The 21399-nt window shown below is 34.3% G+C and overlaps 1 protein-coding gene across 8 annotated transcripts in view; it reads right to left on the reverse strand.

Moving 5' to 3' along the window:
* Positions 1-21399, reverse strand: part of CTNNA3 (catenin alpha 3) — a 1696848-nt gene that overhangs the window by 380093 nt on the left and 1295356 nt on the right. The gene's annotated exons all lie outside the window — the stretch shown is intronic.

Genomic DNA, 21399 nt, shown 5'->3' on the forward strand with positions numbered 1-21399 from the left:
TCACATGTAGCCTTATTATGTTGAAGTATGCTCCCCTGAATTTTTTTGTTAAAAGTTTTTATCATACATGGACGTTAACTTTTGTCAAATGCTTTTTCTGCATTGATTGAAATGATCAGGTATTTTTAATCTTTATTTTGTTAATGTGGTATATTACATGGATTGATTTGCAGATGTGGAACCATGCTTGCATTTGTGGAATAAATCCCACTTGATTACAGTATACACATTTTTTAAGTATTGTTGAATTTGGTTTGCTAATATTTTTTTTGAGTATTTTTGCATCTATGTTCATCAGAGATATTGGCTGGTAATTTTTTTTTCTTGTGACGTCCTTGTCTGGTTTTGGTATCAGGGTAAAGCCAAAATCATAAATGTGTTTGGATGAATTTGAGAAGAAGTGACATTAATTCTTCTTTGAATATGTCATAGAATTCACCAGTGTAGCCATCTGGTCCTGGACTTTTGTTTATTGGGAGATTTTTGTCTACTGGTTCCTTTTCCTTACATGTAATCAGTCTATTCATACTTCTTATTTCATCATGATTTTGTCTTGATAGGTTGTATATTTCCAGGAATTTATCCATTTCTTCTAGGTTGTCCAATTTGTTGGCACATAATTATCTCTTATGATCCTTTGTATTTCTGTGGTATCAGTTGTAACATCTTTTTCATTTCTGATTTTATTTATTTGAGTCCACATTATTTCATATTGAGTCTAGCTTTTCAATTTCATTTATTAAAAAAAAAAAAAAAACCTTGGTTTCATTGGTCTTCACTGTTGTCTTTGTAAGCTTCATTTCATTTATTTTTTTCTCTAATTTTTATTATTTCTTTTCTTCTATTAACTCTAGGCTTCATTTATACTTTTTCTGGGTTTTTTTTTTTTGATGTACAAGAAACCCCAAGCTTTCTCTCAGTGTTAGGTTGTTTATTTGAGACTTTTATTGTTTCTTGAGGTAGGCATTTATTTCTATGAACTGCTCTCTTAAAACTACTTTTGTTGCTTTTAACTAAATTTGGCATGTTATATTTCCATTTTCATTGTCTCAAGATATTTTTAATTTCTCTTTTTATTTCTTCTTTGAACCAATGGATGTTCAGTAGCATGTTGTTTAATTTCCACATCTCTATGAACTTTCCATTTTTCTTTACGGAAAACACATATTCAGGGATCCTTTACAGAAAACACATATTCAGGGATCTTTTTATGATTTTTCCCTTTTTTCTATTCACATCTCAGACAAGGTTAGTATTCTGCTTTTGTGCTTCATATATTATTAGTTGTTACCCCATTTTATATTCTAAAAAGATAAAGTAATTAGAAGATATATGACCATAAATTGTATCTCTGTGTGTGCCCTAAGAATCTGTTATCATTAGCTTCTCTCACCAAATTTATTTCTCCTTCTTCCTATGTACCTTCACTCTCCATATTTAGTCAGTCACTTAGCCTGAAGATTTAGCTCCCCAAATGCTTCTGTTACACAGTAGTTGCTGAGTAATTGTGTGTCGAGTGAAATATAATTTTCTATCTCAAGTTCCTCTAATTCAACAATCCTACTTCTATGCATTCTTAAGGTTGGGAAGGTACTTCATAACACGTAATTTTAAAACTAAAACTCACAATGAATTTGTTTGGAAATAATGTACTTATTACCTTTACCATTAGTTTAAGGAATTATTAAATCAGTTGCAGAACATTTAATTTGGGTCTTTGACCATGGAAAAGTTTACGCTTCAAATCTATTCTATTAATATTACTAAAGCTCTAATGTGTAACACTTGGCTTTGCCTCTATAGTGCACACATTTATTATATTTATTTTACTTATTTATTTATTTATTTATTTATTTATTTATTTATTTATTATATTACTTGATGGACAAATCCCTGAAGTTAAGAGATTAATTAGGATAAAACCTGAAATGCCCAAAGCTAACAAGGATTCTGTGGGCCAGCAAAAATGTTCTGAAAACCTTTCATTTGAAGCAAGAAAAGTCGTTTACATTATCATTTCACTATTTCTACCTCTGAAGTTCTCCAAGAGTCATAAGGAGTCTGCCAGTAAAAGTAAAGACAGAAAGTACATAATAAGCATTTTGCTGTTTTTATCTATAATAGGTCTTAGATTTATCTGTTCCTTTCTCCTCAGAGGACTTCATCACTGTGCCCAGGTGCCCATTATCCTCAATATTCTCAGAGATGCCCAGTAAACGCTCATATTCAGGCTATCTTCTTCTATATTTATGAGTATTGCTTTTTTCTCTACCATGGAAAAAATCATCTTGGTAGATATCTACTTACCTATATGTGTAACTAAATTTATTTGAAGAGGATAGATGTTCCAGTGAGATTAAACACTTATGCCTGAAATTGCGTAACTAGTAAAAGATGGTCCCCCCAAATAATTCTAAGTACCAAGTTTTTTATCCTCTTATATCAATCTGGAGATGTAACAAGTTTACAAACTACATGATCACCATTGATGTTTTGGCATGTATTAGAAGCACTCTCAATGAATTATCTGTCATATATTTACCTATGTCTCCCATTACCAATAGAAAACACAGCAGAAAAAGACAACTGCCAGAGTAGCATATGAAGCTCAATAAAACGCTTAAAAATGGTGAAGTCATATCCAATTAAAGAGATTTTAGAAAATCCTCATAGAAAAGGTGACATGGAAAACATTGGTCCATGTAGAACAGCTAAGAAATAAATAAACATAGGGAGGCAAGTTGGGGAAGAAGCAAGCAGTAGTGCATGAGAAACCACAGAAAAAATTATGGCTGTAATTAAGAAATTAGAAATAGTAGAGTTTACACAGCAGAACCATCAAAGTAGTAAAAATGCAAAAGGGCTAACAATTTGAGATCATATCAGGTTGTGATTTAAATTCCAAGCCCAAGAATTTGTTCGTAATTTGGTAAAGACTTAATTTTGTAAAGTTTGAGTAAAGTTTGTAAAGTTTGAATAAGATTCTAATGTGACTAGTGGTAAGAAAGAAAATCATTTCATACCTTATCTGGGACAAAATGTCTTGTATAATGTAATTCACTACTTTTTCAGAAAATAATCACCATTCCTGGTAAAATAACCAGTGTAATTTTCTAATAGCCTTTCATGAGGTTATAATCTCTTCAAGGAGTTGAACTTGCTTCAACTAACCATCATGCTGAGAGCCTGATGAATTTTTGGCATAGCTATAGACAATCTAATAATTTTTATCTAATTATTGTTTTCCCTTATGAACCATCTCTACTAAGATGAATCATTTGAATTTGTTTTTTCTAAAGCTTCTCCCCTTGAAGCATGTTTGAAATACAGTTTTAGAATCTGTTCATAATTAATTTGTCTGAGAATATATCTTAACAGTGGTTTTCAACTATATTCCCATTAGAGTATCTCTCAGAGCACCGTGAGTGGGCAGAGGAGAGGTAAGGTAAAGACAAACCTAAATATGACTAGGTGTGAATGCCCACACTCAATCCCTTATGTTCTATATATTTAGGTTCCATTTCATTTGAATAAAACCTTGGAAAAAGATACTTTGGAAAACATTTCTTTGCATAATTAATATAGAATTGGTGTATAAAATTGTGTAGCTGGTGAGAAGACAACTTAGGGCACTGTTAGAGCAAGCTAGAAGAAAAGTTCATAAATATTTGAATGAGAATGTTGGACATGGTAATGAAAAGTTTGAGATATTTGGTATTGAGATAGAAATGTCAAGATTTTACTACTGACTGGATGCAGTAGGCAATAAACCATGGAAGAATCCAAGATGACTAAAGTATTGATCCTGGATGTCTAGAAGAAATGGAGGAACTATTATCAGTAATAAAGAAGCCAGGAAGAAAAGGGGGTCTCAGAAAGAGGATAAGTCTGTTCACGTTGAGTTTGTCCAGCTATCTACCAGACAGGAAGGAAACTGAGATAACAGAGACAGGGAGGAAGGGAAGGAAAGTAGGAGAAAGTGAAGGAGAGAGTAAGAGAAAGATTCAAAAAGCATTTGCATAGAGATGACATTTAGAACTGTGGCAGTCGGCCAAATCACAGAACTTTGAAGATATGTATTTTCGAGAAAATATTTAGAAGATGAGTTAGCCAAAGTGACAGAGATTAAGCGAAGGAGAATCAGGAGAACATGGAATTTAAAAACATACATTAAGATATTTATGCTTTGGTGTCATCCTAACTTTCTTATAATTTCAAAGAACTTGGTAGTCAGTCATTAAACATATCTCTGCTAATAGAATCTCAACAAACTTTTGAGACAGAAGAAGCTTGATCCTTTTGGTAATTACCTGTTCATACTGCAGTGATATCTGTACTGCATGTGATAAAACTACAGAAATCAAAATGACTATTCACATGTAAGATGGAAGTATTTTTGACACTATTGTTATTACTAGTACAATATTATAAAGGCTAATCAACCCAAGACTCCTTTTTCTTTTTCAACATTCATTAGTGAATCTGCATGTATCTAATACATTATAAGAACAATGTTCTACTCAAGCACGCTAAGAATAGGTTAAAAACATACAATTATTGGCTCAGTAATTTCTTTATGGGCAATGATAGTAAAAGACACTCTAAATCAAGGAGAGCTGAGTAAAACGGATTCTCTCTGCATTTATAATGGTGCTTACTGTATTTCACTGAGAAGATGGGAGAAATGGCACCAGAATTGAAAGGTTGTGACTGCATGTATAGGATGCTAAGAGAGAGGGAATGCATGCAGAGACCATTTGCAACAAACCAGTGTCAGCATTAGTCACCAAGACAAGACAGAAGCTAGGATACCATACCAACCAGAAGGAATAAAAACAGACTCAGCTGACCCAAAGGGTACAAGGCCACAAATGTCAAGCTCTTCTCTCAGTGACTGCTGCTGTCAGCTACAAAATGGCTCTCTCCTGCAAGGACAGCAGGTCACATATCTCAGTTATTGCTCAGGAAATAACCTGTCATCACATCATCTCTGAACACAAAGAACAAGATAATTGTCCCAAGTTCTGTCAGGCAAAAATCCTGGTCATCTGAGGAAGTGGTAATATGGAACATAGTATACTCATATTAATATTATCTATCTCTGTCCCTTGCTTTAGTAAGAAACACTTTGGAGATAGCAATAACATTTTGTAGTACTACGTTGCTTCTTCAAATCTTTCTTAATGTAGGGGATTTACCTGTAAAGTTTATAGTTAATAATTAGGTAAGGAATACCTGTGTTGAATGATTAGCCATAATCAAAGTAATTATGGCTGATTGTGATTTTTAAAATCGTCCTCCATTTTGTATTTCAACCAAAATGAAACAAACCCAGAGGTTAAGTCCCAAATCCATTAAGAGTATATTTGGCTTCTGTGGTAGGGAAATTAGCACATTATTAAAACAGATTTTAAAAGATTTATAAGAAGAGGCAAATAGATGGAATTGCCCTGTCAGGATGTTTCATGACTTTTATGGGACAAAGGTAAAAACTGTATGATTTCTATTATACTTTCTCAGCTGTTACTCAAATTGATTATAACCATAAAGGAATTTCATATTCTGATTCATAACCATGTTAAATGACTAAGTCTTCTAAACAAAAGCATGAAATTCTGCTTCCTCTTCCTAGTACTAGATTCACACAGCTAGGTCTGTTTAAAGATGGTCATCACATTTTCTGTTTCTCCTCAAATGTGCTTTTAAAATATAAAGTTGGACTAAAAAAAAACACTAATCATGCCTGTTGATTGATTTTGGAAACTAGAGGGAATTATATAATGCTTATAATCCAAAGAAGGATTATCTGTATGGATTTCAAGAATATTCTACCTCCCTAAATGCTGTGACATTTTAAAAAATGTTGGTTGAGTGTCATGCTTTTCCCTAGCTTTAAAAAGCCACAATCCAAGAAGTTTTGACAGCTTGATTAGCAAACACAAATAACAAAGAGAAAAGTAGAACTACTTGTGGAGCAAAATAAAAAAGGTGGATGTTTTAAATTCAAAGCAGAGAAAGAACAAGGCATGTGGTTCTTGCTCCACTGAAAATCCTTGACCAAAATACTAATGACTGTCTTTTCTTTTTCTTGTCTATTTTCTTTTGGAAACTGACACTCCCAATTTTGTTTGTTCTGAACAAGATGTGGAGTGTTATATCATTTCAGTGAGCTGAAAACATTAATGAAATATAATGTGCAGACAGATAGATTCTGTGAATTTATGTGTGAATTTATACAAGAAGGGAAAGTATGCCAGTAGATGTGGGGGTAGAGGGAATCTAGTACTGTATACACAATCAAGATGAACATAGGATCATTCCTTGTACTTTCATCCCTCAAATAAAAAACAAAATAATAATTTAAAATAATTTCGGGGAAATGATGGTAACATAAACTTAAAAGGAAACATCTTGAAAAGCAGGTTCCGAATACATTTAATCAAATATTTTTTATGTTTATTTATTTATTTTGAGAAAAAGACAGAGAGTGTGAGTGGAAAAGGGGCAGAGAGAGAGGGAGAGAAAAATCCCAAGCAGGCTTTGCCCTGTCAGCACAGAACCCGAAGCAGAGCTTGATCTCCCGAACTGTGAGATCATGACGTGAGCTGAAATCAAGTCAGACGCTTAACTGACTGAGCCACTCAGCTGCCTCTATTTAATCAAATATTTTAAAGAAGGAATTCTATACAACAAAAGGTAAATTTTACAACTGTATCAAAATTACTGCCTCTTGTCCCTTCCACTTAGAAAACCATTTCGTTCTCCTACAATATCTCCTTCCAATGCTCTTTACTCCGTACATATAAAGTGTCTCAAATATGGTCAGCCTCACAGTAGGATGTTTTAAACTGCTAGAAAACTATCCAGATGAAAGTGACTTTAAAAAGAAATGTTTCTTGGGGCGCCTGGGTGGCTCAGTCGGTTAAGCGGCCGACTTTGGCTCAGGTCATGATCTCATGGTCCGTGAGTTCGAGCCCCGCGTCGGGCTCTGTGCTGACAGCTCAGAGCCTGGAGCCTGTTTCAGATTCTTTGTCTCCCTCTCACTGACCCTCCCCTGTTCATGCTCTGTCTCTCTCTGTCTCAAAAATAAATATGCGTTAAAAAAAATTAAAAAAAAAGAAATGTTTCTTATTGTTTTGCATAATCATTACAAAGTTGGGCAATCATTGAAGATTCAGCAGGTCAACAATATCCTTAGAACAAGGATGTCATTTCTCCTGTGCTCACTCTGCAGTGCTCAGTGCATTGATTGGCTTTTGTCTTCAGGCTTATTACTGCATGGCTGCGATACAGCCACTGGAGCTGAGCATCATGTCTGCCAGTAACCAAATACAGAAAGGAAGGAAGCAGGCAGTAGAGCTCCCTTTCTTTATGGGAGGAATAAAAATCCCCAGGAGCTTATCTCTATCTTTTATTATGAAGATATGGACGTTATCTCCATTACTAACAACAAGGAAAGGAGAGAAACCAAATATCTGGTTTTCTAGTTAACTCAAATCAGTTAGACATAGAGTTGAATTAGGGGTTCAGAACAGTAGTGCTCTTTGGAATTCCCCATGAAGGTCACATAGTTAAAATACTTTAAAAAGTAATATTTATCAAGAAATAAGCAATACAAGACCAAGATAATATTTGGATAACATAATATCAACCAATAATGTGGACATCTGATATGGCAGTTAAAAGCAGGAATTTGAACAAAAAGATGACATTTATTTTCATGTGTTTACTATTTTTTAAAAATTTTTAACGTTTATTTATTAAGAGACAAAGAGAGAGCACAAACATGGGAAGGACAGACACAGAATCCGAAACAGGCTCTAAGCTCTGAGCTGTCAGCACAGAGCCTAACGAGGGGCTTGAACTCACCAACCAGGAGATCATGACCTGAACCGAAGTGGGACGCTTAACCGACTGAGCCACCCAGGACACCCCAATGTGTTTACTATTTTTAAGTAAGTATTTTTGAGATTCAACATGAGAGTAAAAATTCAAAGCTCTAAAATTTTATGAGCTAAGATTAAAGATTAATGAAATATATGAAGGAAACTATATGAGTTCTTGTTTTTAAGACAGTTATCGCTTAGACCTTTTAGAAATTCAAAAGGATCTTTCTTACAAGGCATAAGAAGGGTCAGGGATGTAATTCAACAGCATTATTTAGAACTCGTGTTATTTGGTTCCTCTGCTAGTTATTTCGCTAAATGAAAAATTACTTGCCTAAAGTACCATTAGTTCAACGTTAATTGCTAAGGTGGAAATCTCCTCATAACAGCTTGACAGAGACAGAAAGTTCAGAGATTACAACCAATACCCAGCGAGGGCATTGCTCTAAAATCTAACTTTACTTTTATAAAATCTCCAAGAATCAACATGCCTTCTTCCCTTGCAACTTTTCACCATTTCCTGATGATAGGTTTTAGGAAAAAGGGAAATAAAGGATGAATTTGAAAAAAACTACTTGGTGCAACAAGAGTCCCAGACTTCTGTGATAAAGGCACTGTGGTTTTCACCCAACCTCCTGTCATCTTTACTAGAGGACCAGAGTAATTTTCAAAGTAAGTCAAAAATGCTGAATAATTAAGAATAGAAAAATAAAAATAATATGCACACAGAAATAGTATAATAAAATAAGAAATGAGGAAATAAAAATATCGCCATTAGAATATTATACTAATAATTGCTACTGATGAAGGCAAAACATTAAGAAACATAGGGTATTTGGCACCAAACCTTCTGCCCCGAATGTTTATTACATAGGCTGATGTAAATCCTTTGATATTCCCTTTCCAGGAGAAGCTTTCTTCTGCTTCTCTTGAGTTTGAGCTGAACCTGATAACTCCTAATGAACAGAGCATGGAGACGGAAAATAGTAATTTTACAGTTGAGAAACAAGACAGATGCTAGTTTAACCAAGTGATTGAGGTCAGTATCACCAGTTATAAGTCATGCTGATATTATAGACCCTTAAATTAAGTGATAATGAGGGAACCTCATCTGTGTGGCATCCTTCCCAAAATCCATAAACTCAGTCTCACCATAAAACTTTTAGATAAACCCCAATTGAGAGTCATTTGACAAAATACCTGACCAGTGAGTGCTCTTTAAAAATAACAAGGTATATATTAGAAAATAATAAGGCGCTAAAATCAATAATCTAAGCTTCTAACTTAGGAAACTATATAAAGAACAAATTAAATTCAAAGTAGAAGAAAAGAAATAATAAAAAAATTGAGCAGAAACCAATGAAATTGAAAACACAAAATTATTAAAGAAAGTCAATGAAATCAAAAGCTGCTACTTTGAAAGATAAATAAAATCAATCAACTTGCAGCTAAGGTAACAAATTAAGAGAGAGAAGACACAAATTAGTAATCTCAGAAATGAAAAGAGGGACATCACAACTAATCTCATGAATATTAAAAGGACGAAAAAGGAATATTATGGACAACCTTATGGTCACACATTTGTTAACCTAGATAGAATGGATTAATTCCTTGAAAGAAAATCTACCAAAGCTTGCACATGTAGAAATACATAATCTTAATAGGTTATATCTATTAATGAAATTGGATCAATAATTAAAAACCTTCCAAAACACAAAGAACCAGGCCCAGATGGATTCACTGGTGAATTCAACCAAATATTTAAGGAGAAAATTAATCCTATTCTCTATAATGTCTTCCAGAAATTAAAAGGAAAGGGACTACTCCCTAACTCCTATAAAACCAGCATTACCCTAACCAAACAAGACAAATGCACTGCAAGAAAGGAAAACTTCAGATCAGTATTTCTCATGAACATAGATACAAAAATCTTCAATAAAACTTCAGCAAAATGAATCCAGTAGTGTATGAAAATAATTATACACCACAACCAAGTGAGATTTATCCCTGGTCTGTAAAGCAGTTTCAACCTTCAAACATCACTTACTGTAATCAATCCATCATATCAATAGGCTGAAATAAAACAACCATATCATCATATCAGTAGATGCAGAAAAATAACTGACAAAACTCTATACCCATTCATGATTAAAACTCTCAGCAAACTAGGAATAGAGAGGGGGAACTTCCTCAACTTAATAAAAAACAACTACAAAAACAAGCACACAAACAAACAAACCTATAGCTAACAAACCTATAGCTAACATCAAACTTAATGGTGGGAAGCTAGGTGTTTTTTCATTAAAATAAGAAACATGGCAAAGATATCTGGTCTTACTATTCTTATTCAATACCATAATGGAATTTCCAGGTAACACAATAAGACAAGAAAAGGAAACATAAGGCATACAGATTGGGAAGGAAAAAATAAGACTTTGTTTGCAGGTGACATGACTGTCTATGCAGAAAGTACAAAAAAAATCAACAAAAAGCTCCCAGAACTAGAGTTATTACAGCAAGGGCACAAGATACCAGGTTGATATACAAAAGTCAATTGGTTTCATATATACCAGCAATGAACAACTGAAATTTGAAATTAAACACATAATACCATTGACATTAGCATCCTCCCAAATGAAATATTTTTCTTTCAATCTAACAAAATATGTGCAGATATATATGAGAAAAACTACAAAACTCTGATAAAAGAAATCAAAGAATATCTAAACAAATGGAGAGACATACATGGACAAGAAGACTCAATAGTGTCAAGATGTCAGTTCATACCAGTTTGATCTACAGATGTAATACAATCCCCATCAAAATCATAGCAACTTATTTTGGTTATTTATGAATGGACTCTAAACTCATTATGGAATGACAAAAGACCAAGACTAGCCAATATTATACTGAGGAAGAAAAACAAATTCAGAGGACTGACATTTTCCAACTTCAGGACTTACTTAAACTACAATAATCAAGACTGTGTGAGACTGATTAATGAATAGACATGATAAACTAGGAAACTGTGAGAAAATGTCCCATTTTGGAGGACATGAAGAAGACATAGCAACTAAATGCAATGTGAGATCCTGGATTGGATCTTGGAACATAAAGTGGACATTAATAGAAAAACTGGTGACATCTGAATATGGTCTATAGTTGAGTGATGAGCATTGCACCAATATTAACTTCTTCATTTTGACAAATGTACCATGATAATATAAGATGTTCAACTTTAGGAGAAGCTGGTGGAAGGACATATGGGACGTGTACTATCTGTATTATCATTGAATATCTTCTGTAAATATACAATTATTTTGATATAAAAAGTTTTTAAAAATTCCAAGCCGATTGTCACTCATGTACAAACATACTGAATTTCTAATTAAATGATAACAAACCAAAATCCACCATTTCATAAAAAAAGATATATGCCATGCCCAAGTTAGATCCATTTCAGAAAGACTTTTTTGCAAGATTATTTTAGCATTAGAAAATTTATTCACCTCATTAACATATTAAAGGGGAAATTATATACAATCTTCTCTATAGATAGAGATATCAATAATAATTTAAACAATCTTCTATCAAACTAGGAATAGAAGGGAACATCTTTAGTTTCATATAGCACATCCACAAAAATCTGCAGCAAACATCATATTCAAATGTGAAATGTGAGAAAGCATAATTGTGAAATAAAATGAGACAGAATAAGCATATGTACTAACATCACTTCTCTTTATCATTGCCTGTACATTTAATGCAAGAAAAATAAAATCAAAAGCATAAACAGAATAGAAACTAACTACAACAAACTGGTAGAGCAAAGGTTAAGAGTAAATAGTATATTCTGTAAAAAAAGAAAAGAATAGGTCTGGAAACTTTCCCTACCAGTTTCTGGATATTTTTAAAATTAGAATAATTAAGATGCATGGTAAAAGAATAGAAAAGGACATATAGACTACAGGAACAAAGATCCATGTACAGACTGTGCATTTGTGTTAACTTGATATATGGAAGATATGTTTGTGAAAATTGATAGGAAGAACTTTTTAATACAGAGTTCCTGTACAATTGTTTGTGCATACGGAGAGAACAAAAATAAAATCCTTATCTCACAGTATATAAAAAAAATCAAATTTATTAATATGTCAAATGAGAAAGGCAAAGCTTGAAAACTTTCAGAGAATGAATATTTTGAAGCCCTCAGTAAAGAGAAAGACATAAAACTGCCAACCTGCAACTTTTCTTCATCAATAACATCATAAAGAGCATGAAAAGACAAATCTAGACTAGGAAAAGATAAAATACACACAACTAATAAAATAATAGAAAAAGTAAGTCAATGTCAAACAGATATTTCATAGAAAAGGAAAGAAGGAATTGTTGACAAACATGAGTGAAAAGCTTTATCTCATAGGGAATCAGATAATACAAATTGGAAGCATATTCTTAGATATTTCACATATATAGACTGCCCAAAAATTCAAAATATAAGTTCATAGAGAGTTGTCGAACATCTGTACTCCACCTTCACTGCTTTTTAGTGTCTAAAATGGAAAAATCTTTTAGAAAACAATTTGATATTGCCTTTGAAATCGGTACAGTCACATAACCTATGGCCCAGTCCTTCATTCTTAAATATGTACCCTAGAAAACTTTTGCACCAGATGCACCAGAATTAAAATGTTCATGGAAGTTTTATGCAAAATATAAAAAGAGAAAGAAAGAGAACAAGGAAGAAATGTCTCAATAATCCATACGTTCCTTGGCAATAGAATAAATACATTTTTATATATTTATATAATGGATTAATGAGCACATCCGTGCTTGAAAATAAAATGTGAAAAAAAATTGCAGAAGATATAAAAAATAATATTAGATCCTAAAGTGATACTGAAGTGTATCTTCACACATTCACTGCACACACACCTAAGTATTCTATTATTCTATTATTTTAAGTGTGTACAATTATAAAAACAAGTAAAGTAATGATCAATGCAAAATTTAGGACAGTGATTAAGAGAGGAGAGAACAGGAGGTCATACAGCAAGGGTAAGTACAGATATTTACTTGATTTACTATTGGTATTATTTCAAAATATATATATATATATATATATATATATATATATATATATATTTACTCTAGAGTGTGATTACATACTTTTCAACAGTAAATAACAACCAAAAAAATCAGTTGTTTGACCTTTCCATGCTTCTTACTTCTCCTCCTTCTGCCTCTTCCTGATCCCTGACTGTTTTGGCAGCCTGATATTCACCTCCTGCCTGGTATCTGAGCCCTCGCTTAAGATAACCAAATTAGTTTCTCTTGCTTGCATCCAAGTGTCCTGACTGCAACACAACATGAAACGAGTACTTCCAACTTAGAATGACAAATATTATCCCCCTAGGGATTTAAGTATCTTTGTTTTTTTTAATTTTATTGCATACATTTTATCAATTTCCAAGTACTTTTACAGATTTCTATAAAAGTATATGCACAAAACAGCACTAAATATAATGGATTCAATATATGAAGACAGGCGGAAAATGAAAAAAAAAAAAGAAATACAAGGTGAAACAAACTGTCAGCCTTGTTTTCTCAAATGGACTACACATTTAACTAATTATCTTCAATTTAGCTAATATTTGTCTTCAATAAATCTTTAATCTTGTGTTCCTTCCAGCATGCTATATGAAATCACTGAATGTCAGCTAAAATTCTCTGAAACGAAATATAACTGTCACAAAAAATCAGTTGGAAAAAAATCATATATGGATTGAAATTCTGACGGCACCTTATATTTTTCTGCAGTTTCCATAACTGGAGCCTTTCAGTTCATGAAGTCACAAGTTTCAGATTGCTTGTTTCACAAATAAGTACCCCAAGGTCCAGAGAGGTTAAAAGATTCCTCTGAGGTTGTAAAGTAGTCAGTGACAATTCTGACATTGATGCCACAGATTCAGCGAGAATTGTCTTCTTTAAAAGGGACAAGTTCTATAAAACACTCAGCACAGTGACAAACACGGAGTGCTTAATAATAAAGGTGAATTCTCTCTCCTATCCCCTCCATTTTGCCTCATTTATCAGTTCCACACAGCTGACTGTTCGGAGCTACAGAATCCAAAGCCTCAGCAAGAACGTTAAATTGACAGTATCCAAAGTCACACAGTGGTTCTTCCCATCCCGACCCAACGAACGTATTTTTGCCAGTATGTCACTTGTCAATTATTACTACACTTAAATTATCACGTGATCCCAAATTCCAAATAAAAATTAAAACTAGAGGGTTAGAAAAATACCCAGATTTGAAGCAATTCATATACAGTGTCCAGATAATTAACTGTTTTTTTTTTCTAGCTTCCATCTGGTATCGCACATAGTGGACAGACCACAGAACTGGCCATCAGCCACCTGGATTTAGTTTTTTTGTGGTTTGACCTTCAGCAATTCACGTAGCTTCCCCGAATCTCAGCCTCCTCATCGGAAAACAGAGTTTAAGTAAATATTCAATAAGGTCCATCCTTGTTCTGAGCCCTCTTATTATTATTTTTTTTAATAACTGCCATGAATTGGCAGTATCTTCTGGTCATTGCCAATACAGAAAGCCAAATGACAGCTTTAGGCCCTGATGTTTCCCAATAATGCACTTCAGGCTACCGCACAGAAGGGCTGAGTGAATCAGTGGTGATGCCAGAATTAGAATTTACAATCGCGCCGAATCTATGGTTTTTCTACTCAGCCATACTACCTCATAGAGACTCCGTTTAATAATAAAACAAGATTTAAAGGGCAAAACTCCATGATTTCATATTGGCATATGCAAGGGTAAAATTGAAAGACGCTGCTATAAAATCATCTTACCATAACGACCGCCGAGTGCTTTCACTTCTGCAAAAATATGTGTGCTCGTCTGCTCTTGCCTGACAGATAGAAATATTTGGTCCAAAGATTACAGTGGAGTTAAAAAAAAAATAGAGACTGGTTACCCATATGCCTGAAAACTCTGCACACAAAGTGACATTTGAACAGCCCTTAACTAATAGAAAGGACAACTAGCTAGGCATAGTTACAAGCATTTTCACATATTACTTCATTTAATCCTCACAACCCTCTGAGGTAAATGCTAGTAATTGTCCCAGTTTATAAATGAAGAAACGGAGGTCTGAGGTTATGCAACTAACAGAGGGAAGAACAGGAAGTGAGAATAGTTCTGTTGAACACAAAGCCTTTGTCCTATATGTAAAATAGCCATGTTCATGAATATTTTACATATGATTTTTGTATGCCTATAAAGAAGCACATGTTGAAATACACACTATTCCATGATGGAAACCAAAAAATAATTGAAACCTAAAATTAGTTTTCTTTATCATTATGCCCTCAAAAATTTGACACGTTACTTACTTGTATGTGAAATATTAGATGGAAGTATGCCTTAGCTTACAATATTAGGCTGGTTTCACAAATAAAAGAAAAGTAAATTTTTAATCCATGCTTTTACAAATGCTTTTATTGTTGGTATTGTAACTTCATCTTAAAATATATAAGCAGCTCCAATCATCTCCAAAACTTAAGATAACACTTGATATCTTCAATCCGGATATTACTTTCCCATTAGCAGCTTTTTCTCTTAAGCTGACAAAAGCATATTTTAATTGGATTTTAGACTAAAAAATAAATGAAGTCTATTGTGGATTCCCATTTGCAAACTGTGACATTTGTTATGAAGTTCATAAAAATCTCAGGCACTGTAATTTATTGTTCTGAAGACCTGAGTTTCGTTTTTAGTTTATTTCCTAAGAATTCATTTTGTGACATTGCCTGAAGCATATCCTTTGCAAACATACAAATAGATAACATTAGTTTCCTAAATAAGGTTTACTAGCTGAGACTGAACTTCCTTGTCAAATGTGGCAAGAAATGCAGGCTGCTGCTCAACTCCATTAAGCAGCCACTGTCTGCTGGGTTAAATGCTCTCCGTGATGGGTACTGGTGCTGGTGACACGCCTGGGACAGGGGTGACAGGGTCACCAAGCTGCCTCCCTAATTTGTAGGACTCAAGTCTCATGTGAGCAGGATTTCAGATGGAGCACGTGCCTAAGTCAAATTTTGGTTCATACTGTGGGTGGCAAGATTTTTATGCTTTACATCTTGCTATAACCCTATACTTTCTTGCAAAGGGAAAAATTAAGATGCTTCATCCATCTAATCATGTTTTATGAAAATATTCATATGGTTCCAGAGAGAACAGTCAAGTCCTGAAGGTGGGTGTTTTTGGTTCTTGTTCTTGTTTATAAGCTAAAATACGTATTTGATCTGATCATACTTCATATATGTTTTTTTTTCTCTTTACTCTGCAATTTCAATCTTTTCCTAAATTAAAAAAAAATTATTCAATAAATGAAAAGGAACAATTATTGAAATTCTTAAAAACAGAATTTACTACTGTTTAATGTTTGAAAACAGTTATATCTGTATTGAATCAGTTATTCCAAATGACTCTACTTCAAAGATTATTGATTTAGCTATATTTTTTCCTGAAACAGCGTATAATTTTAGCATTAATAATTGAAAAAATAGCAATTTAAAAACACAAAACAAAATTTACCAAATCTTTTTGTTTTTTAATTTTAGAGAGAGAGAGAGAATGCAAGTGGGGGAAAAGAGCAGAGAGAGAGAGAGAGAGAGAGAGAGAGAGAATCCCAAACAGGCTCCATGCTCAGTGCAGAGCCCAACCCGAAGCCTGATCCTATGACCCCGGGATCATGACCTGAGCCAAAATCAAGAGTTGGACACTCAACCAACTGAGTCACCCAGACACCCCTACCAAATCTCTTTAAGCTGAAACTGAATCTTAAAATCCTTATTTAGACCTCCAATAGTGTAAAATACTGCCATTTTATTTATAAACTGATATTTATATATATTTATGTATATTAAAATAATCAGTAGTTTTTCACTCTGCATTAAAAAATTTTCATCATCTGTATATTTAAAAGCAAATTATGTCAACGAAGATAATTGTCTTGGCCAGCTTTTGTAAAGACTAATTTGTTTATATTTTAAACAGCCATAAAATTCATGTTTTATTATATATTTCAGAGCTCTAAAACAAAATTAACCAAGATGGCTTGAAGCTCACCAAAATGTTTTGGCTTCTTCTTAATTTGAAGTCAACATATGCTCCTCCCTAATAACTGTTACTTATTCTCCTCATGAAAAATAGTAAATTATCTAAAAGTTAACTCAAAGGGCCTAATATTCTATTTCAGCCCCTTCACATTTCTTCTACGTGGCGCACAGTGTCAACTAACCTAAGGGAAATCTTTGTACAAATCCCTACATTTGCCAACAGTAAGATGGCTATCATTCACATCTGCTTAAGAAGAATCACAAAACACCTACTTCATACAAATACGCACATGCAAGCATTTTAAATGGAAATTTTAGCTCTTCTTTAGGTCCCAGCTTATGAATATTTCTGAGTTAAAAAGAGAGAGAGAGAGAGAGAGAGAGACCTAGAATTATGTTCTGTTCTCATCTGAAATTCTTTATGACTTTCCACCAAAAGTTTGCCCCAATGTTTTAAATACTTAAGTGTGTCAGCATGACAGTGACACACACACACACACACACACACACACACACACACACACACAAACACACAAATAGACCATATTAACACTTTTCACTTCTAGAGCTCCAAAATTCTGTCATCAAGGCTAGATTCCAACCTTCAATAGGTGGGAAAATTTAAAACAAACAATCTTCTAAGATTCTCAATAGACTGCAGACTTTCTTAGAAAGAATACCATTTTAATTTTTTCTCTTATACACATCACATATTATACCTTTGATGATATCTTTCCTGAGTTTACCACTTTCTAGTCTACAAAATACTTACTAGTCAGGTTCACAGTAATTCTGTGATTTAGGCATAGAGGTATTATTCCCATTTAAAGGAGAAAAGAAATCTGAGGCCTCCAGAGGTTGATTTGTTAACATTTTACAGACTGAACTCAGTTCATCTAATTTTAAATTTAACTTAGTACCCCCAACCATCCATATCTGAACCCTAAACTATTTTTCTATATTGCTTTTCTTTAGGCAATAATGGGTGATAATTTCTCTGGAGAACTGGTTACATTCCATCACACGTGTCTTTAAACTTTAGCACGTTTTCCTTTGGGATCTGTGCTGTGGAAAATTCAGTTTCTAAAATGTTCCATTATGTGTTCATGCCCTTGCCTCTCATGGCCTGAAGAAGGCAACACAAAAATCAAACATTTATGCTCAATTACTCTAGGCCACATTCCAATTGGAAAATAATATTGGTTTATGTTTAACTTAAGTCACTCCTGTGGAAGTAGCATTAATTCACTTTCTTGTGTATTATTGTCCCAAATGCAATCATGTTCTACATCCTATCATAATACAGATACAGCATATCCTAGAATCAGCATCAAGTAACTACATGTCCACTTTACACAGAATATTTTATGCACAGATACACAAAGAAAGCTGATGCCCTATAGATCTTGTAGAGCAGATGACTAGTTAGGGCCTGAGAACTCAACTGCAGAATAGCTACATTCAAAATTTTCTTGGCTAAAAGAAAGGCAAACATTAAAGAGTTTATTGCTCTGTCATTTTGGGTTTTAAGCATTTTTCCTCTGTGGCAAGTTACACTACCTCGAAGCAGCATGGGTAGAATCACGTCCAGGAGTAAGGCAAAGCTGAACAGCTGAGCTTCCAAAGCCTCTGTGGCAAAATCCCCCAACTTTGGGAGATAGCAGTCAGTCCAGGACTCAGAGGATGAAACCATCTGTAGCTATCAGGTGCTTTGGCTAAACCACACATACAAAGCACATGGCAGTGATCCCAAAGGCCAAAAGAATAAGAATTCCTAACATTAGCATAGTGCTTTATTTCACTTACTACAGTGACAGAGCCTTGACCTGAAAGCTGTAGCAGAACCCCACTATGCGTGATGTTTATTCAATCTGCAACTGGGACACCCAGCTGTGGATGAGGCATATAGTAATGCCAGGTGTATCAGTATCAGATTCAGGAAGACAACTGTAAATGGAAATTTCAACATGCGCCCCTATATGCATGGAATTCTTGGGAAGTAACAAGAAAACATCACCCTTTCCCTTTGTTCCCCAGTAGTTACCCTCATGAAGAATTTGGGAGTCCTGAGTTTTAACCTCTCCCAATCACTTGGCCTTATTTAAATGTATGCGAAGTATTTTAAAGGCCATATTCTATTTACTAAATTTTAATTATTGGTAAGTGTCTTGCTACTTGAGAAACAGAAACTGAAGCATAGCTGCATAGAATTTAATGTTATAATTATGTAAAACTTAAAACTAAACAAAGCTGCTGCATATCACTATTAAGGACATGCTTAAGAGCTTCTGTATATATGATAATTAGCTATATATAGGTCATTTTAACAATGGTCGTAATTATAATTATTTTCATCTAATTAATTCAAATGGATTTTCTCTTTTCTTAATTTTCCAGTATCTGTAAAGTGTCTGCTTAATATCCATGATACACTCTCCAGATTCATTTGCTTGCATGATTACTCTCCTTTCACACCCCTTGGCCCCAATCAGTAAAAGGCAATGTTTCTTAATCCTAAAATTTCCTACATGTTGCCATGTAGTTAGACCTGGGATAACATATACCTACCCTGCCTATAAAAATCTTTCTCAGAAATTTTTAGATGCTTCATGATTCTCAGCCCAATCTAGAAATTTGTGTGTGTGTGCACGTGTGTGCTCATATAAGCATAAATATGTTAGCAGCAATGAATATGAAGGCTGTTGTAAGAACTGAAGGGTGAAAACCTCAGGAACTGTGAGGCTGTAGATTGCAGATTCCTTAAATGGCCAACAATTGCTTGAGGTGTGAAGGAAGGAATAAGAACCAATGTTACAAGTGGGAAGAGTTAAAGAGGGAACTCACATATATCACCTCCCAAAGTTCCTAGAGATAGGCCTTTACCACAGTGGATTTTAAAATGAAATCACACAATTTTCAGTTTATCATTATCAAATGAAGGAAGGGAAACAGAGTGTCAGTTTAGGAAAGAGGGAATGCACCTTCCACTTGCCCTATTTGAAATAATATAATCTGATGTTTATAAAGCTTTTACAGTGGACTGGGCAATGTCATAAAATTGCATGGAATATTCCATTTAATTCTGATGAAAAGTCTGTGATAGGGGTGTCATTATCTCTGAAGCTTAGAGGAGATGAAAACCAGGCTCAAGATTAGACAGCTAGTAAGTGACAGGTCTGCCTGATTTTTGAGTCTAAGCTTTTCTCCTGTTTCATGGGGCTTTGGGGAGGATTAAATGAGAGTTCCCTACAAATTCAGAATAAATCTCAAACTCCTCATCTTGGCCTGCCCACCTCACCAACATCATCTTCCTTTTACTCAAGTATGCTGTAATCACATTGATCTTACTTTCCAAAACTGGGAGACAAAACCCTGTACCCTCAAGACCGTGGCTCTTGCTCTCTCTGGCTAGAATGCTCTCTTCCAGGCTAGTCCAGTTTCTGGCTCCTTCTCCTAGGTCTCAGCTCAAATGTCATCAACTCTGAGAGGCCTTCTCTGACCAGCCTTTCCAAAGTCCCTATAACACTTCACATGAGTAATGATTTATTCATTTGGTTACTTATTTGTCTCTTTTACAAAGCTTGGCCCATGAGGGTAGGTACATCTACATATCTCCAGAACCTGCCATAATATTGACATAAAGGCACTCAATATGTAGGTGAATGAATAAAACAAAAAGGTTGATTCGGAGACTAGCATACATCTTAGTCATTACATGTTAATACCCTCCTTTCTTTAATCGCTACAAGAAAGCAAATAGAGGTCAGAAAAATAATGAATCATCAAATATTTCCCCTGTCAACAATATGTGACTTGCTAAAATGAGAGGCCATGCATACCTTCTCATCTCCCCCAGCCCCAGTCTTCAGATGTAAAGGAGAATTGAAGCAAAAATAAATACATATATAAAAAGCCTTGCCAGTCTCTGCAGGCTACTCAGGCTTTACCAGTCACAGGAAACATCCCTTTGGGTTCCTCTGCTTAATCATAGCTTATATGTTGTAATTCCTCCTGGAGGTGAACAGATAACATGAGCAGGTGAAGCTGGCCCAGGGAGGGCAGTAAACACAAGAACATATATGTTTCACGTATAAGGGGCTGCTCCACCCCAGCTACAGCTCATTGCTGGCTGATAACGCCATAGTTGAATGGGGCTTGGGTGACAAATTGCAGCTTTTGTGTTTGTTTTTAAGAGAGGCTGGAACTTAGATTTTATGCAAAATCTTTCTAATTTTAGGTAGTAAAAACTAATTTTAAAAATGTAAAATATGTATGAAAGAAATCTGTAGAGGTGTGCTCTCACTAACCACTAGTTTTTCTACACATCATAATGTGATATAGTTTTCTCTTCTCTCTCTACTCTCAAGGAGAA

This window comes from Panthera leo, chromosome D2 (assembly GCF_018350215.1).
Source record: "Panthera leo isolate Ple1 chromosome D2, P.leo_Ple1_pat1.1, whole genome shotgun sequence".
NCBI classification, from domain to species: Eukaryota; Metazoa; Chordata; class Mammalia; order Carnivora; family Felidae; genus Panthera; species Panthera leo.